The sequence below is a fragment of the Mirounga angustirostris genome, unplaced genomic scaffold (genome assembly GCF_029215605.1).
Source record: "Mirounga angustirostris isolate CCGP_5_RB_7025 unplaced genomic scaffold, mMirAng1.0.hap1 SCAF_10, whole genome shotgun sequence".
NCBI lineage: Eukaryota > Metazoa > Chordata > Mammalia > Carnivora > Phocidae > Mirounga > Mirounga angustirostris.
In genome coordinates, this window is record NW_026991718.1 from 80,758,083 (window position 1) to 80,774,695 (window position 16,613).

The window sequence follows — 16,613 nt, forward strand, 5'->3', positions numbered from 1 at the left end:
GCAGAGTAGGGCTAACTTCAGCTCCTCCTTGTCCCCTTGGCCATTGGGTAGGACATGACATACACAACCTTACTCTGGGCCACTGGTAGTAGAGACCAAGTAGGTCATAATGATCAGGCCAATGAGGAGACAAGGAACAGCCTAGCACTTATAAAGTAGAAAGGCAGTAGCAGCCAAGGTATGAGTTTGGGAAGTAAATGTATACACTGGTTAAAAGACAGCAAGAATGGAGCTTGAACGGAGCTTTGGTCTGAGCTGTTTGCCTGTCGAGGCTGGCACTCCTTGTATGTGCTTCCTGACCTACTGATCTCAGCTGAGTCCTGAGTAACAGGGTGATTTGCTAGAGCACCCAGTAGTTGTCCTGATAGACAAGGCCGATCTCATTCTTGTAAGTTGGTTTTCCTTAGGGGAGTTCAATCTATAGTTATAAGAGTGTTCTGGTCCCAGAGGACTCTAAAATCTTCACACTCTGCCATCCCTGTCTGAATGGAATGATTCATCTGAGCCATAAAGACAGGCAACTTCTGGACTCATTCAAATGTAATGTGTCCCATTCACTGGTCCGAATGCCATCCACGTTCAGAATGGCAAAAAGGCATCCTCATCTGGCCACCGCTTGGAGCCTGTATGAAATGCTCTTGAGTGGTTTTTCCACAGAGGCTCCCACATCAGAAAAACCACTGTGGCTCTGGCACCAAGCGACATCCTTGTTGGGAATTTCAGTGATGAAGTTAAAGATGAGTTAAAGGGTATAAATTATTCCTGGAGGAAGTTTCTTGTGGGAAGGCTCATTGCAGGGTGTCGGTGGGGAAGCATCCACACTGCCATTGTGCCCTTGTGCTACGGCAATGGCCAGAACCTCTGCTTTTCCTGCCAGCTCCTCCCTGAGCTCTAAGACTCAGAAACCTCTTTGGGCCAGTTGACCCAGGTTTATTTTATTCTAAAATAAATTTTGCTAAAACTGATCTATCCAGTGGTCTAGAGTTTTGTCCTTAGCTTAACAGAAACTCACACTGAGCCTCAGGTTTGTACATACTCAGAAAAGGGGGCTGGGGGAGGTCTATCTAAGCCAACATTTACGGAATATATTCTTGCCAGGTTGACAGAAACACTGAAGATGACAAATCAGCATTAGGGACAAAGGTTGATTTACACTTCTTACATGCAAATCAACCAAAACAAAGTGGACAACTGAAACAAACTGTCTATATATAGGATGTCTCCTATATATGGTAATTAAACAGTTGAACTCAGTGGAATACAATGAGAAAAGAGTATACTTTTCCCACTTCACTTTCTAGATAAGGTGACCATATGTTCTGGTTTTCTGGTATACACCTGCTGTCTAACTATAATATCTCACTCTGAAAACATGCTCTACTTTGGATGATTGTCACTCTGCCTCTGACACACACTGGAAGGTACTCCTTACTAACTGTGGATGATACCTCAGGCAAATCTCACAACCATCCTGGGGTCTTCTGGGGTTTAATACCTACATTTTCTATCTCTGTTATTTCCAGATTACAGTTCCAGGTAAGATGGAGTAAATACACACCACCCTATCTTTCCCACTCTTTGCAACTATAAAATCTGAATAAAATGCTTAGAAAATCAGTTTGAGGATTTTGAAATGTAAATCAAAGCAGAATGACTGGAGAGAACAAGAATTCAAAGTTTCATGATTTTACTTTCCTCTGATATCCCTTGGCTTGGACTCAACACAGTCTGAAACCCAAAAGTGGATATTGGTAATAACAGAGAGTTCCAGAAGAAGCCCTCTCGTTTCACCATGAAGACTGGGGAAGGAGTTTTCTAACACTCTTGTGTTCTTTTACTTCCCAGCCTCTAGGGAATTCTGCAAAAGCAGAGGCAAGAGGGCCCTCAAGAGCCTCCATCTCTGTGGAAGGAGAATTGTCCACTTTGATACAAGAAGCTGTAGTCCCTAGAGAGTGTGGCAAACGTCTTTTGATTGTTTTTTTGGTTTCTCTGTCCTCTTAACATTTAGGTGTGGAGATAGAAGCAGTTGGAGAAGTGCACTGTAGGGTATATAAACACCAACACTCTAGCCAGAGAACTGCAAAAAAGAGGTTAGGAGGCCTCTAGAACCAGAAAGTACCATGGGGATTGCAGACAGAAAGGACCCCAGGAAAGCAAACCCATGAAGTTGCTTGCAAACTCCTGGGCTCATCCCTAAGCTACATATGCATGAATCTGGCCCAAAATAGAATACTATAAATTTTGAGAATTGAACTATAGGATAGACCACTTCCAGAGTTCCAGACTGACCACTGAAAGGTGTATATATGGAATAAATCTAAATAGAACTAAAAGACAGTGAAATAGAACTGACATTGAAACCATAAGGCTGTTAGAATTTGGGGCTTGAATCCAACTGGGTCAAGTACTTGCTAAACAAAAATAGCATTCTACATAGGATTTCAATAAGATCCAAAGTTGCATAACATAATATTTAAAATGTTCAGGACACAATCCACTGAAAGCAAAAAATTACATTTTCTGATAGGGTTTTCAATGTAGGTAGATATAACATATAAGTTAACTACAACATAAAAGAGAGAGGGTAGGGGAACTTATGTGGTGGTAAGGTATCTACATATCACTTGAAGTGGTAAAATATTGATTTTAAATAGAAAGTGAAAACATAAGTATGTTATATTTTAATGCCTTGGGCAACCACTAAAACAAAGAAAAAACAAATTTAAACAAAAATAGAATAATGAAATTGTTTAATTTCCCCCCAAAAGAGGGACGGAAAAGGAAAACAGGAATAAAAAACTGAGAAAGCAAAGAGAAATCAAGTAATAAAATGGTAGACATAAATCTAAACATATCAATAATTATATTAAATGTAAAATGTATAAACATAGCTATTAAAAGGCCAAGGTTATTAGAACACATTTTTTTAAAAAATGACCCAACTATATTCCCTCTACAATAAACACATATCAAATATAATGATATAGGTAGGCTGAAAGTAAAAGTTAGATATAAATATATTATATGATTATTAATTAAGGGAAAGTTGGAGTGCCTGTATTAACATCAGCTTAAGTAGACTTCAGAGCCAAGAAAATTACTGGGATAAAGACAATATCATATGATGATTAAAAGGATAAATTTGCTAAAAAGATGTAACAATCTTAAATGTGTATGCACATAACAACAGAGATTCAAAATACGCCAAGTAAAAACTGACAACTAAAAGAAGAAATAGATAAATCCACGCTTGTACTTGGAGCCTTTAATATTCTCCCCTCAGGTACTGATAAAACTAGTAAACAGAACTTAAGCAAGGACAGAGAACTGAACAATACCCTTTCATTGGAATTTCTGGATCTATTTGACAATTATAGCAGAACACTCAACAACAGCAGAATACATGTTATTTTGATGTACATATAGGATGTTTTCCATAATAGACTATATCCTAAGTCATAAAGCAAACATTACCAAAAATAAAAGAATTATACAAAATATGTTCTCTATAATGGATTTAAACTAGAAATTAATGACAGAATGTGACAGGAAAAAATCTCAAAATACTTGGAAATTAAACAACACATTTCTAAATAATCCCTGGCTAAAACAGGAAGTCTCAAATTAAATAGTATTTTCAAATGAACGAAAATGCAATATATCAAAATTTGCAGGATGAGGCCAAAATTGTGCTTAGGGGAAAATTTAAAGTGTTAAGTGCTTATATTAGAAAAGGAAAATGTCTCAAATTAATAATCTAAATTTCCACTTTAGCAAGAAGAAGGAGGAAATAATAAAGGTAAGAGTACAAAATGATTATATTCATTATACTGAATACAGGAAAACAACAGAGAAAATTAACAACACCAAAAGCTGGATCTTTGAAAAGATCAAAAAATTGATAAATCCCTAGCAACACTGATCAAGAAAAAAAGAAAGAAGACACAAATTACCAATATTAGGGGCGACTGGGTGGCTCAGTTGGTTAAGTGTCTGCCTTCAGCTCAGGTCATGATCCCAGGGTCCTGAGATCGAGCCCTGCGTTGCGCTCCCTGCTTAGTGGGAAGCCTGCTTCTCCCTCTCCCTCTGCCTCTCCCTCTGCTTGTGCTCTCTCTCTCTGTCAAATAAATAAATAAAATCTTTTTTAAAGAATTATCAAAGTCAAGAATGAAATAAATGGCAACACTACAGACCCTGCACATCTTAAGGGGTTAAGAAGAGAATACTATGGATAACTATATGGATACGTATTGGGCAACCTAAATGAAATGAACAAATTCTAAAAAACCCCCCAAAACCCAAGCTATCAAAACATATCCAAGATGAAATAGAAAAACGGAATTGCACGTAACTATTAAATAAATTGAATTTGTAGTTTAAAATTTCCAAAAGCAAAATCTCCAGAACCAGATGTTTTCACTGCCTAATTCTACCAAACATTTAAAGAGGAAAAAAACCCTCCATCAATTTTACACAATTTCTTCCAGAAAATAGAAGATGAAGGAACATTTCTTTTCTTTCTTTCTTTTTTTTTTTTTTTTTAAGATTTTATTTATTTGCGAGAGAGACAATGAGAGACAGAGAGCATGAGAGGGAGGAGGGTCAGAGGGAGAAGCAGACTCCCTGCTGAGCAGGGAGCCTGATGTGGGACTCGATCCTGGGACTCCAGGATCATGACCTGAGCCGAAGGCAGTCACTTAACCAACTGAGCCACCCAGACGCCCGTGAAGGAACATTTCCAAAGTTATTTTATGTGGTCAGAGCCTTCCTAATACCAAAACCAAAGCATTAGAAAATTACCAACAAAAATTCTTTATGAACACTGACACAAAAAAATATTCAAGAAAATATTAGCAAATTGAAAACAACAATACATAGTTACAACAATAAACCATAGCCAATGTATCCTAGGTATATGCTAGATATAGGTTTAATATTCAAAAATCTTAAAATATAACCCTCCAGTTAATAGTCTGAAGAAGAAAATAAGAGTCTGAAGAAGAAAATCCACATAATCATATCAACCAATTCCAAAAGAGCATCTGACAAAATTTACCACCCATTCATCATAAAAATTCTCAACAAACTTAGTTTAAAAAAACTATAGTTAAAATCATCCTTGATCGTGACACACTGTTTGCTTTCTTCACAACATTGGGAAAAAAGCAAGGATGTTTGCTCTCACAACCTATTCAAGCTTGTACTGAAAGTCCCCACCAGTGCAATAATGCAAGAAAAAGAAATAAAGTACATATGGTTTGGAAAGGAAGAGATAAAATTGTGTTTATTTCTGACACATGATTTTCTGTGTAGAAAGAAAGCTACAAAAAAAAAAAAAAAAATCCTAGGACTAAAAGGTGAGTTTAGCAAGATCCCAGGATACAAGATTAACATGCAAAAATCAAATACATTTCTACCTCTAGCAATGAACAATTCAAAACCAAAAATTACAAGCATTATCATTTACAATAGTTCCCTCCAAAAAAGAGTTACTTAGGGATATATCAACAGAACACGCAGATGTTCCATACACTGAAAACTACAAAATACTTATGAAATAAATCAAAGAATAATTAAATAAACGGAGAGGCAGAGGATGTTCATTGACATAAAAATTCAACATATTCTCAAATCAGCAATTCTTCCCAAACTGATTTAGAAGTTTAACACAATTTCAATCAATATCCAAGCAAGATTTTTTATAGATCCAGGCAAACCGATTATAAAACTATATGGAAGGGAAAATGATCTAGAATAACCAAAGCAATTTGAAAAAGAAAGTTGGAGAAGTTACATTATTCAATTTTATGTATGGATATAAAGTTACAGCAATGAAGACAGTGTGATATTGACAAAGTTATAGATCAATGGAACAGAATCAAAGGTGCAAAAATACACCCACACAAATATGGCCTGTTGATTCTTGATAAAGTTTCATAGGTAATTCAGTGATGAAAGATAGAGTTTTAAACAAATGGTGTTGGGTAATTGGACATACATATGCAATAAGATGAACTTTATACCTTGTGCAAACATAACTCAAAATGGACAATACAACTAAATGTAAAACCTAAACCTCTAAAATGTTTAGAAGAAAACATGACCTGAGATTAGGCAGAGTTCTTAGATATGAAACCAAAAGATGATCTATAAGAAAAAGATGGATAAATTGGACTTTGACAAAATTAAGAACTTTTGTTTTGAGAAAAATGCTATTAAAAGACTGAGAACACAAGCTTTAAACTGGTAGGAAATATTTGAAAAATCACATATCCACCAAAGGACTTGGATCTAGAATGTATAAAGATCTCTCTAAATGCAATAATAAAAATGCAAACTACTCAATTAAAAAAGGAGCAAAAAACTTAAATAGACGATTCACTGAAAAGGATGCACAGATGGTAAATAAGCACACGAAAAGATGTACAACATCATCCACTAGGAAAATGCAAAATAAAATGACAAATTAAATTGGCTAAAAAAACAAGAAAAAGAGAAAGAGAAAAAATGAATCTGACAATACCAAATGCAGGTGATGATGTGGAGCAACCAGAACTCTCACACACTCCTGGCGGGGATGAAAAATGGTCCAGTCACTCTGCAAAACAGCTTAACAATTCCTTATAAAGTGAAATATCCACTTAACTATATACCCCAGAAATGCCATTCCCAGAAAATCTACCCCAGGGAAAAGAAAACTTATCTTCACACACAATCCTGCACATGAATTTCTTTTTAAAGATTTTATTTATTTATTTGAGAGAGAGACTGAGATAGAGAGAGCATGAGATGGGGGAGGGTCAGAGGGAGAGGCACGCTCCTCGCTGAGCGGGGAGCCCGATGCGGGACTCGATCTCGGGACTCCGGGATCATGATCTGAGCTGAAGGCAGCCGCTTAACCAACTGAGCCACCCAGGCGCCCCCTTGCACATGAATGTTTATAGCAGTTCTATTCACATCATCAATATCTGGAAAAAACTCAACGACCTTCAACTAATGTATCAGTTTGGGTCCAATCGGAAGACAAAAACCATACAGTAATTTTAAAAGGGAAATTTTAATAGAAAGAATTATTTGGCTATAAGAGAGTATCTTTAAAAAATGTGAATAGAACTCCAGAGTATCTTAGGGCCAAAGCAGAGTGGGAAGACAAGCTTGGAAGGGAGTCCTCCTCCAGCCTGGGGCCCAGATATTGTTAGAGAAGATGTGGTAGGTACTGCGCAGGGAATGGCAAAGTTCTCTTGGTTGCCCGTGTCACAGTTGCTAGAAGGCAGCAAGCCGACCTCCGGGATCAGGACCCGGCTGGGGAAATGAGGTCTGGAACACAGAGTGTCCACACTGAGGGAGCTTCAGGGAACAAAGCTTTGGTGCGCAGGAGAGCTGCAGCTGATGTGGGGGTGCACAGGGACAGGTGGAGTGCCACGGGGGGCATGAGGCTGGGAGTGCTGTGTCCATGGCAGGAGGCTGTGGGAAGGTGGCCACGTGACTCAGGCCAGGACGGCAAGGTCACTGAGAGACTGCTTACTCTGGGTGCACGGCTTCTGTAGGGCCCGACAGATGTCTCACACACCCACACCACTGAATGATGTTGCAGCCTGAGCAAGAAAAACACAACATGCGGCCTCTGGAACCGGGAAGACCCTCCTGCAATGCCCCTCCAGCTCCCTCTACTGACGGAGCTTAACATTGCGCTCAATGTAAAGGATAAATGCTCCGAAATTCTTACCCAGTCCGTTTTGCAGAGCAGGTACTGAATGGTAAATTCGGGGCTGACAGGTAATAAAGCGATAACTGACACAGGCCAAATCAATGAGTAAATAGTTGTACATGCAATAAATTAAATACTTCTCAACCATAAAAAAGAGTTCACTAGTGAGACATAATACCTTGGATGAATCTCAAAGCATCATGCCGAGTGAAAAAATCTAATCTCAAAAGATTACATTTTTTCATTGATATGATATGGTAAAAAAAGGCAAAACTGTGGCTGAGGACAGATCTGTAGTTTCCAGGGGCTAAAAATGAAGGTGGGTGTGACAAAGGGACAGAAAAATAGAGAGAGCCTGATTGTCTTGGTGATTGTGGGGACCTATCTGTGTGTTACCCTTCACATGGTTGTATTTTATTATATTTTATTTTAATTTCATTTTATTCTATTATTTTAATTTTATTAGATTTAATTTTAAAATAAAAAGTTTAAGTCTAGTCCCATTTAATATCATAACTTGAATTTCGAATCCACCTCAAACTTCTCCCCTCACCCTGGTTTAGACCCAACCTATGAGTCCATAGACAGGCAACGGGACAGAGGAATGAGGTCTACTTTTCCTTCCTTGTTCTTTGTCCTCCTCTCTGCTTCTGCCTTTTTCCTCACTGGGTCTGGTGGGAGAAGGGAGTAAAGGAGGAGGACAAATCTTAACTCAGACGGTATTCTTTGATATTCTCTCCGAATGGTGGAGTGCTCTTTCTTCTACCTAATGCCAAAGCACTAGCTCCTTCTGGGTGAGGCATTCCGGTGAATTTTGGGGACAACCCCCCCTCCCCTGCAGCCCCACCAGGACCCCCACTGCTTGGGATGCACCTGCTGCAGATGATGCCTACTCTGGATCCCTCCATCTCCTGCCCCGTGCAGTGAAGCCCCAACTGGCCAATTCTTTCAGTGTGATTCGCCTGGCTAATGAGGAATCAGATGCCCACTTTCTCCACCACTGCAGTTGTCCCAGCTGACCTCCCACTGCCCATGACATTCCGCTGAGGGTCAGACACCAGTCTGATCTTTGAATCCCAAAGGGGAAATGCCACATTCCCCCAAGATTTTTTTTAACCCTTGTACATCCAAACCCCAAGGATGCTGTGGGAATGATAATTCTTCAGCTCCCCCTTCAGCCAGGGGTGGGGCGGAAAATCAAATGTCAGTTCCCCAGTTGGCAGACAAGCCCCAGCTCTGAGTTGTTCTCTTAGAGTTGTCTCCCTGGTGGGGTTGCGATTTGGCAATTAGGCGGCCCTCACCAATTCCTGCAGGGGTATTGTCTAAAACCTCTGTATAGACCAGGAAGGCACTTGTCACAGTCCTTAAATTTGTGATGTCTACCAAAATGCAAAGTCAACCAGAAAAGCTCCATGGAACATCTCATTGCATCCACCCTGGGGAAGTTATGGGGCCCTCTTCAAAACCAGCTACACAGAGGCAAGTTTCTGACCATAATTTTGCACATTTAAATAGCACATACCGGCTGTTCTTACCTTTCTAATCTGGCTCTTTTCATGTCTAGAAGTTTTTCATGAGCCTCTTCAGCTGTAAGTGGATTATTGAACAGGTTGCACTTACTGAGACACCCCCAGGAAATGGCTTCATTCTTCTCCCACCCCTTCCTTACCACCTCCCACAGAGTCTCGTTCACATCCCCAGCTCAGATCCCACAGGAAGATGTCTACAAATCGCCATCCAGCTGTGGATGGACGATCACTTACAGAATTGCACCTTGAGTCTAATTAGAGCTAACTGCAGAGTGTGGTAGATGCTGCTATGTGCTCTCCAAGATCATTTCGTCTTTTCGAACATACAAGATGGCCACTTTGTCCAGCCTCCTTTGTAGTTGGATGAGGACACGTGACAATTTTTTTCTAGAAGATGAATGGAAATGATATGTGATTTCCAGACAGAGGCAAATAAGTGCAGGAATAATGTTTCCACACTCTCTCTCCTGCCATTGTGACCCTGGAGTCCACATGCCTGGGATGGCATTGGTGTGTGATTAAGAAGGGTTTCCCCACCCACACTGAGCCGTATAACATGAGTGGGACATAAACTTGTTATGTTGGGCCACTGAAGTTCCAGGTGATTGACTACCACAGCAGAGCCAAAATTGTCTTGACTAATAGACAAAAAGTTTTGTTCTCCTTAATATCTCAGAGTCCTCGCCTTAGGGTTTGCCATTTGAGACTGTCATGGTTTTCAGAGTTAAAGAAAATAATACCGAAATAGTTCCTTTTGGTGGGGAGAGTTGTGATTTCCCTTCATGTTTTTCATCTCATTTCTCCTCTATGACTTCTTCCTTTTGCCTTCTGGTTCTGGACAATGCCCCTGTGAAAGAGTAGTTCAGTCAATAGTGGCTGAATCGAACTGAGCTCTGGGGCTCTACTTTAGTAATGACTGATGAAGAAATCCATCATCCATCCCACTTACTCCCAGAGCTATTCACAACTGACTCTGGCAGGAGCTTTTTATTTTTATTTTTTTTAAGATTTCATTTATTTGAGAGAGAGAGAGAGAGAGCACAAGCCAAGGGGAGGGGCAGTGCGAGAGGGAGAAGCAGACTCCCCGTCGAGCAGGCAGCCCGACGCAGGACTCGATCCCAGGATCCCAAGATCATGACCTGAGCTGAAGGCAGACACTCAACTGACTGAGCCACTGGGCGCCCCCGACAGGAGCTCTTTTTAACTTTCCCAAGCCTGTCTCTTTTCCTCCTCTTAAAATTAACTAAATGACTCTCCTCTTCTGTTAGGGAAGTGGAATATAGATATTTCTCAAAGAGACTCAAACACACCATAATCTATCATTTAGCATATTTCTCAGTAAAATGGGATCCAGTTTGATGGTGTAGATATGGGTATTCCATGGCAAGTGGGCTTAATTGGTTGAAAAGATCACATCCCCAGTCTTTTTCTTTTGTGACACACACACACACACATACACACAGTGTGTGAATGCACACAAATCCTGAACTCAATGGAATGAAGTTGGCTGCCCCAGAAGGAGCAAATGCAGCTTGTCTGTGGCTGACTTCCCCAGCTTTCTAGCTGTCTATTGATCACAGAGACCAGTCACTTTCTCCATGCAATGAGATGCCTGTCAGAGTAGAAAGTGGTAGCTGACAAAATAACACCATTCATGGCACCCTATAGCCTTGGTCCTCAGAGCTTGTATCACTTATTCCACATGAAATTGCACTGACAATTCATTACTTCCGTTGAAGGGATTTACAAACCTTGCATGTCAGTTCTCAAACCAAATTCAACATTGGTTAGGCCAGAACATAAGTGGGGAGAAGGTGGAGACCATGTCTGGGCCCCTAAATTCACCTCTGCCTTTGCTTTCTTGTGTCTCAGGAGTCCTCTTCTGTCTCTCAAAGAGAACATCCTAACTCTGATTAAAATCTCTCTTACCCGGGTGGTTCTATAATGCCTTTGGACTAAGAATCATGTGCACAAATTCATATGACTACATTAAGACATGATCCCAAACAGATTAAAGACTTGATCATAAAAGTTGACACCATAAAACTTCTAGAAGAAAACATGGGTGGTAAGCTGTTTGACATCAGTCTTGGCGATGATATTTTGGATTTGACACCAAAAGAAAAGGCAATGAAAGCAAAAATAAGTAAGTGGGATACCAAAATAAAAATCTTCTGCACAAAAAGGAAACCACAAGCAAATTGAAAAGACAACTTACTGAATGGGAGAAAATATTTGCAAAGCATCTATCTGATAAGGGGTGAATATCCAAAATATAGAGAGAACTCATACAATTAAATAGCAAAAAATATCTAAACAATGCAATGAAAAAATAGGAAGAGGATCCTAACAGACATTTTCCCAAAGAAGACATACAGATGACCAACAGGTATATGAAAATGTGTTCATCATCACTAATCACCAGGGGAATGCAAATCAAAACTACAATGAGATATCACTGCACACCTATTAGAATGATTATTGTCAGAAAGATAAGAAATAACAAGCGTTGGCAAGGCTGTGGAAAAAAGGGAACTTTTCTGCACTGATGGTGGGAATGTAAATTGGTGCAGCCACTACAGAAAGCACAATATGGGGATTCCTTAAAAAATTAAAAAAAAAAAAAAAACAACTATGGGGCGCCTGGGTGGCTCAGTTGGTTAAGCCTTTGGCTCAGGTCATGATCCCAGGGTCCTGGGATCGAGCCCTGCTTCGGGTTCTCTGCTCGGCCAGGAGCCTTCTTCTCCCTCTCCCTCTGCCTGCCGCTCGCCTTGCTTGTGCTCTCTCTCTCTATCAAATGAATAAATGAAATCTTTAAAAAAATTAAAAATAAAACTACCATATCATCCAGCAATTCTGCTTCTGGGTATTTATATGAAAGAAATGGAAATACTAACTCAAAAAGATATATGCATGCCATGTTTATTACAACATTATTTATAAGAGCCAAGACATGGAAGCAACCTAAGTGTCCATCAATACATGGATGGATAAATGTAGTGCGTGCATACATACACACACATACACACACACAGGAATAAATTATTCAGTTATAAAAAAGAAGTAAATTTTGCCATTTGTGACAATATGGATGGACTTTGAGGACATTATGCCAAGGGAAATAACAGACAGAGAAAGATAAATACTATATAATCTCACTTGTATATATAAAATCTAAAACAAAAACATGAACTCATAGACACAGAGAATAGATTGTGGTTGCCAGAGGTAAGAGGTAGGGGTTGGGCAAAATGGGGGCAGGTGGGCAAAAGGTACAAACTTCTAGTTATAAAATAAGTAAGTCCTAGGGATGTCATGTACAGCATAGTGACTATAGTTAATAACACTGCATTGTAATTTGAAAGTTGCTAAGGGAGTGAATCTTAAAAATTATCATCACAAGAAAAAAATTTGTAATTATGTGTGCTGATGGATACTAACTAGGCTTATTGTGGTGATCGTTTTACAATATATACAAATATCAATCACTACTTAGTACACCTGACAATAGTATAATGCTAGACATTAATTATATCTCAATAAAACAAAATAAATTTTAAAAAGACATAATCCCATCCAAGTTGCTTCAGTGATCAAAAAGCTACTTCCCTGTAAGAGCCTTTCTCTTATACCTGAACTGAGCATTAGGTAAGTATCCTCAAAACAGGTCTGGTCTTGTAGCTTTCAAGAGGGAATCTGTTTGGGAATCTCCCAGGGTTGATTAAACATTTGAGCCACCCCCTCTGTTCCTCTGAGCAGTAGAAGGTTGACTTTGGGGAGCAGGAACGGAGCTCAGCTCTCCTGTCCTGAAAGCAGGGTCAAAGCTCTTGGCTTCACTCCAGTGTGGGATGCAGCCTTTCAATTTAGGGGTATGATACGCCAGACCTCCATCCAAGGCCATCCAGCTTAATTGCTAGCTATGGGCTTGGAAAGCAAATCATGTTTCTGGACAACACTGACCAGTTCTTTATCACTACTTTCTTCTTCTTCCTGAAAAAAAAAAAGAAAAAAATACAAAGTTTAACCATGAGAAAGTAACAAGGGCTCAGAGGCAAGCAGCATATCCTGAGTCCCAGAAGTGCTGCACAAATACTTTCTGGAAAAGTCAATTACTCCAGGCACTCTGGGCAGGAAGAAAAGAGGTGTTGATCATTTCATTTAAAACTGTTCTTGGAGAGAGGACTTTCTAACTCATCACGTGCAGGCGCAGAATATGGTGTCAGTTTTACCCTTGTTTCTTTTGGAGCTTCTCTTAAGACAAAAGCTGCCTCTGGGAAACAAAATTGAGGGTAAAAAGGGAAGAAGACCAAACCCCCAGAACTCTGTTTCCAGCTATGCAGAGCTGGAGCTCTGGGGGATGGGCGATCCCTCTGCTGGGTGCACCACCCTTAATTAGTCCCATGAGGGTGGACCGGATATGGTCACTTAAATTATAAGGGATCCACTGGGGAGAGGACAACAGGTCATTCCTTCCCCACCACTGGACTGTATGAGTAGATGGGTTTCCAAGAGCAGATGACAAGGATTCTTGGGACCTAGGTACCAAAGATCAGAGCAGGCCAGGTTTCTACTGCTAATACAATTATCTGGCTAATTAGACCCAAAGCATCACATCATTCAGTAGCTTGCTGCTGACTTAAAATTCCAGAATAACTCCTTTAATTCTCTGTCTTGCAAGTGAAAGCTGGTCCTTTTCCCTTTCCCTTTAAAATCTCTTTCTATATAGGGGCGCCTGGGTGGCCCAGTTGGTTAAGCATCCGACTCTTGATTCCCGCTCAGGTCATGATCTCAGGGTCGTGAGATCGAGCCCTGTATCTGGCTCCATGTTGTGTATGGAGCCTGCTTAGGATTCTCTCTCTCTCTCTCTCTCTCTGCCCCTCCCCTGCTCTCTCTCTCTCTTTCAAAAAAAAAAAAATCTCTTTCTGTGTACAATAATGGATGGGTAAGTGACCAGTGTCCTACAGTGCCCTGAAAACTTCTCAACTGATCTTTCTCAAGGAGTCAAATAAACTGATAATTATCATGTGGATCTTGTTACAAAGTAGATATATAAGGAAGAATTTGTTTCAACTGAACAATGAGGATGTAACTAAAAGGCTCCTTCTTGTCAATTGCTGGGACCCTTCCTAAGTGTCTGCATCCTCTCAGCTCTAGTCAGGGAAACCTGCAGGATGAAAAATGTGTTCTTGAAATAGCACATTCTCTTCCTGAGACAGTATCCCTTCCTTCCTGTTATCCTCAGGACATATGATAGCAAATTCATCATGTTTGTTGAATGAAGAAATGCCCTCCTTCTCCCAATTCCCTCTCCTCACCCTCTCCTTAAGCAAGACTTACTTAGTGCTTTTAAGTGCCAGGCACTGTGCTAAGCACTATAAATATCAGCTCACGTAACACTCAAATACTTTTATCTTTATTATTCTCTTTCCATTACAAATGGGGGAACCAAGGTGCAAAAATGTTAAGTCACTTTTCCAAGGTCACTTGGAAGAAATAGGAGAGCTGGGATTTGAAAGCAAATCATCTAGCTCTAGAACCTGTGTTCTTAACCACCCCATGGTCCTGCTTCACTAGGAAGCTTTCTCGAGATGCAGCTTTCCCAGAGAGACTTCTTAGCATTGTCGTCCTTAGTTTTGACTTTTAGAAGGCAATGAGTTTGCTCTGGAACTTCCAAAGAAGAGGTTAGTTTTTCCTTATTGAGAAAATTGGACTGTGGATTAACAGATTAGTGGAAACACTTTTCATTTCAACATGGATTGCAACATCTGTCCATTAAGCACAGCCCCTTTGTGCCAGACAAGGTGCTGGGCCCGCAAACTCGAAGTACTTGTGCTGATTTGCTCCTCATCTGGTGGGAGGAGACAGGCTAACATAAATCCCAAGAGAAACCCTCTTGGGGAGTAGAAGGAAGTAAGAGGCTCCTGGCTTGAGTCCTAAAGGGCCAGAATGCATCATTCAGATGAAGGGCATCGATGGGTTGTAGAGTTGAGGTATTCCAGTCAAAGGGCAGTTACAATGATGCAGGTTTGAAAGGAGAGGGTGGGGCTTTGACTCCAATTTGAGTGAGTGGAGTTAGAGATGTAATCAGGGGTTAGAATCTGCAAGTCATAAACATCGGGGTGCTTACATTACGCTAAGGAATAAACTGGCCAGAGAGGCTTCTTTTTTTTTTTTTTTTACTAGACCCCTGTTTAAGTCCCACCACCTCTGCCCCCTCCCTTCTATCCCTCTACCACCTCCTCTACCTCCCCCTTACACCCCGACCCTGCCTGATCCAGGATTTCCTTGGCTCCAGCTGCATGGGTCTCGACTACTTGCTCTGGCTCCCATAACCTTGCTTGTTCTACCGGTCCCACATCAGACTGGTCTTCTTGGGCAGATGCCCTTGAGCCAGGGCATGAGCAGCTATCATTGGAACAGCGGCTTCTCATCCAGTAGACGGATGATAGTCTTAGGAAGCTAGAATGCTCAAAACTTTCCTACGTGTTTTGCAGTCAGCTTTCACAACCAGGGATGAGCAGCTACATATTGTCTCACATGAAGACGTGCAGCTCACCCTCCAATTCTTGCCCCATGGGCTGCAGGGTGGTAGGCGGGGCTTCCAAACTGAAGCCCTCGTGTTTCCCCAGCTCCCTGGCTCTGGCATGGGGTTGGGGGTGGACATACTAAGACATTTGGCAGCTTCTCTACAGTCTTCGGCTGCAGCATCATCAGTGGCTTCTGCAAGCTTAAGCCTTCCATGGTCTCAGCTTGTCTGGACCCAACGAGGCTATGGCTCCTTTTCTTACTTCCAAGTGTATGGACTGCCTTTCCCATGGGTACTCTGTAAATATATCCCGTAGCAGAAGGAGTTAATGCCCAATGGGGCAACTGTGGATCAATAAGAGATTGGAGACAAAAAGGACCCTCCAGCTAAATCCTTTCTTATTTCACCCACCTCCCATAGACTTTTCCAAAGCACGGTGATTCCACACGCTTTCTGGAAGATACCTCATGTGACCAAGCAACGGATTGTGTTTTCTTGTGAAGCTATGGCTGCTAAGTATTTGTTACTCACATTTTCTACAATTCACCGATTTAAAGAGTACCATTTGATGGTGTTCAGGATATATACAGACTTGTGGAACCATTGCCGTGAATGTAGAAGATTTCATTAACCCAGGGAAAACCTCATTACCGTGAGCAGTCACTCTGGATTCCACCTGAATCCATATCCCTCTCACCTCAGCCCAGGGCCACAGCTAATCTACTTTGCATCTCACAGACTCGCCTATTTTGGACACACCATATAAAGAGTCTTGCAATATGTGATCTTTTGCCACTGGCTTCTTAAACTTCGCATAATTTTTTTGAGGTCATTCATATTGGAGCACATG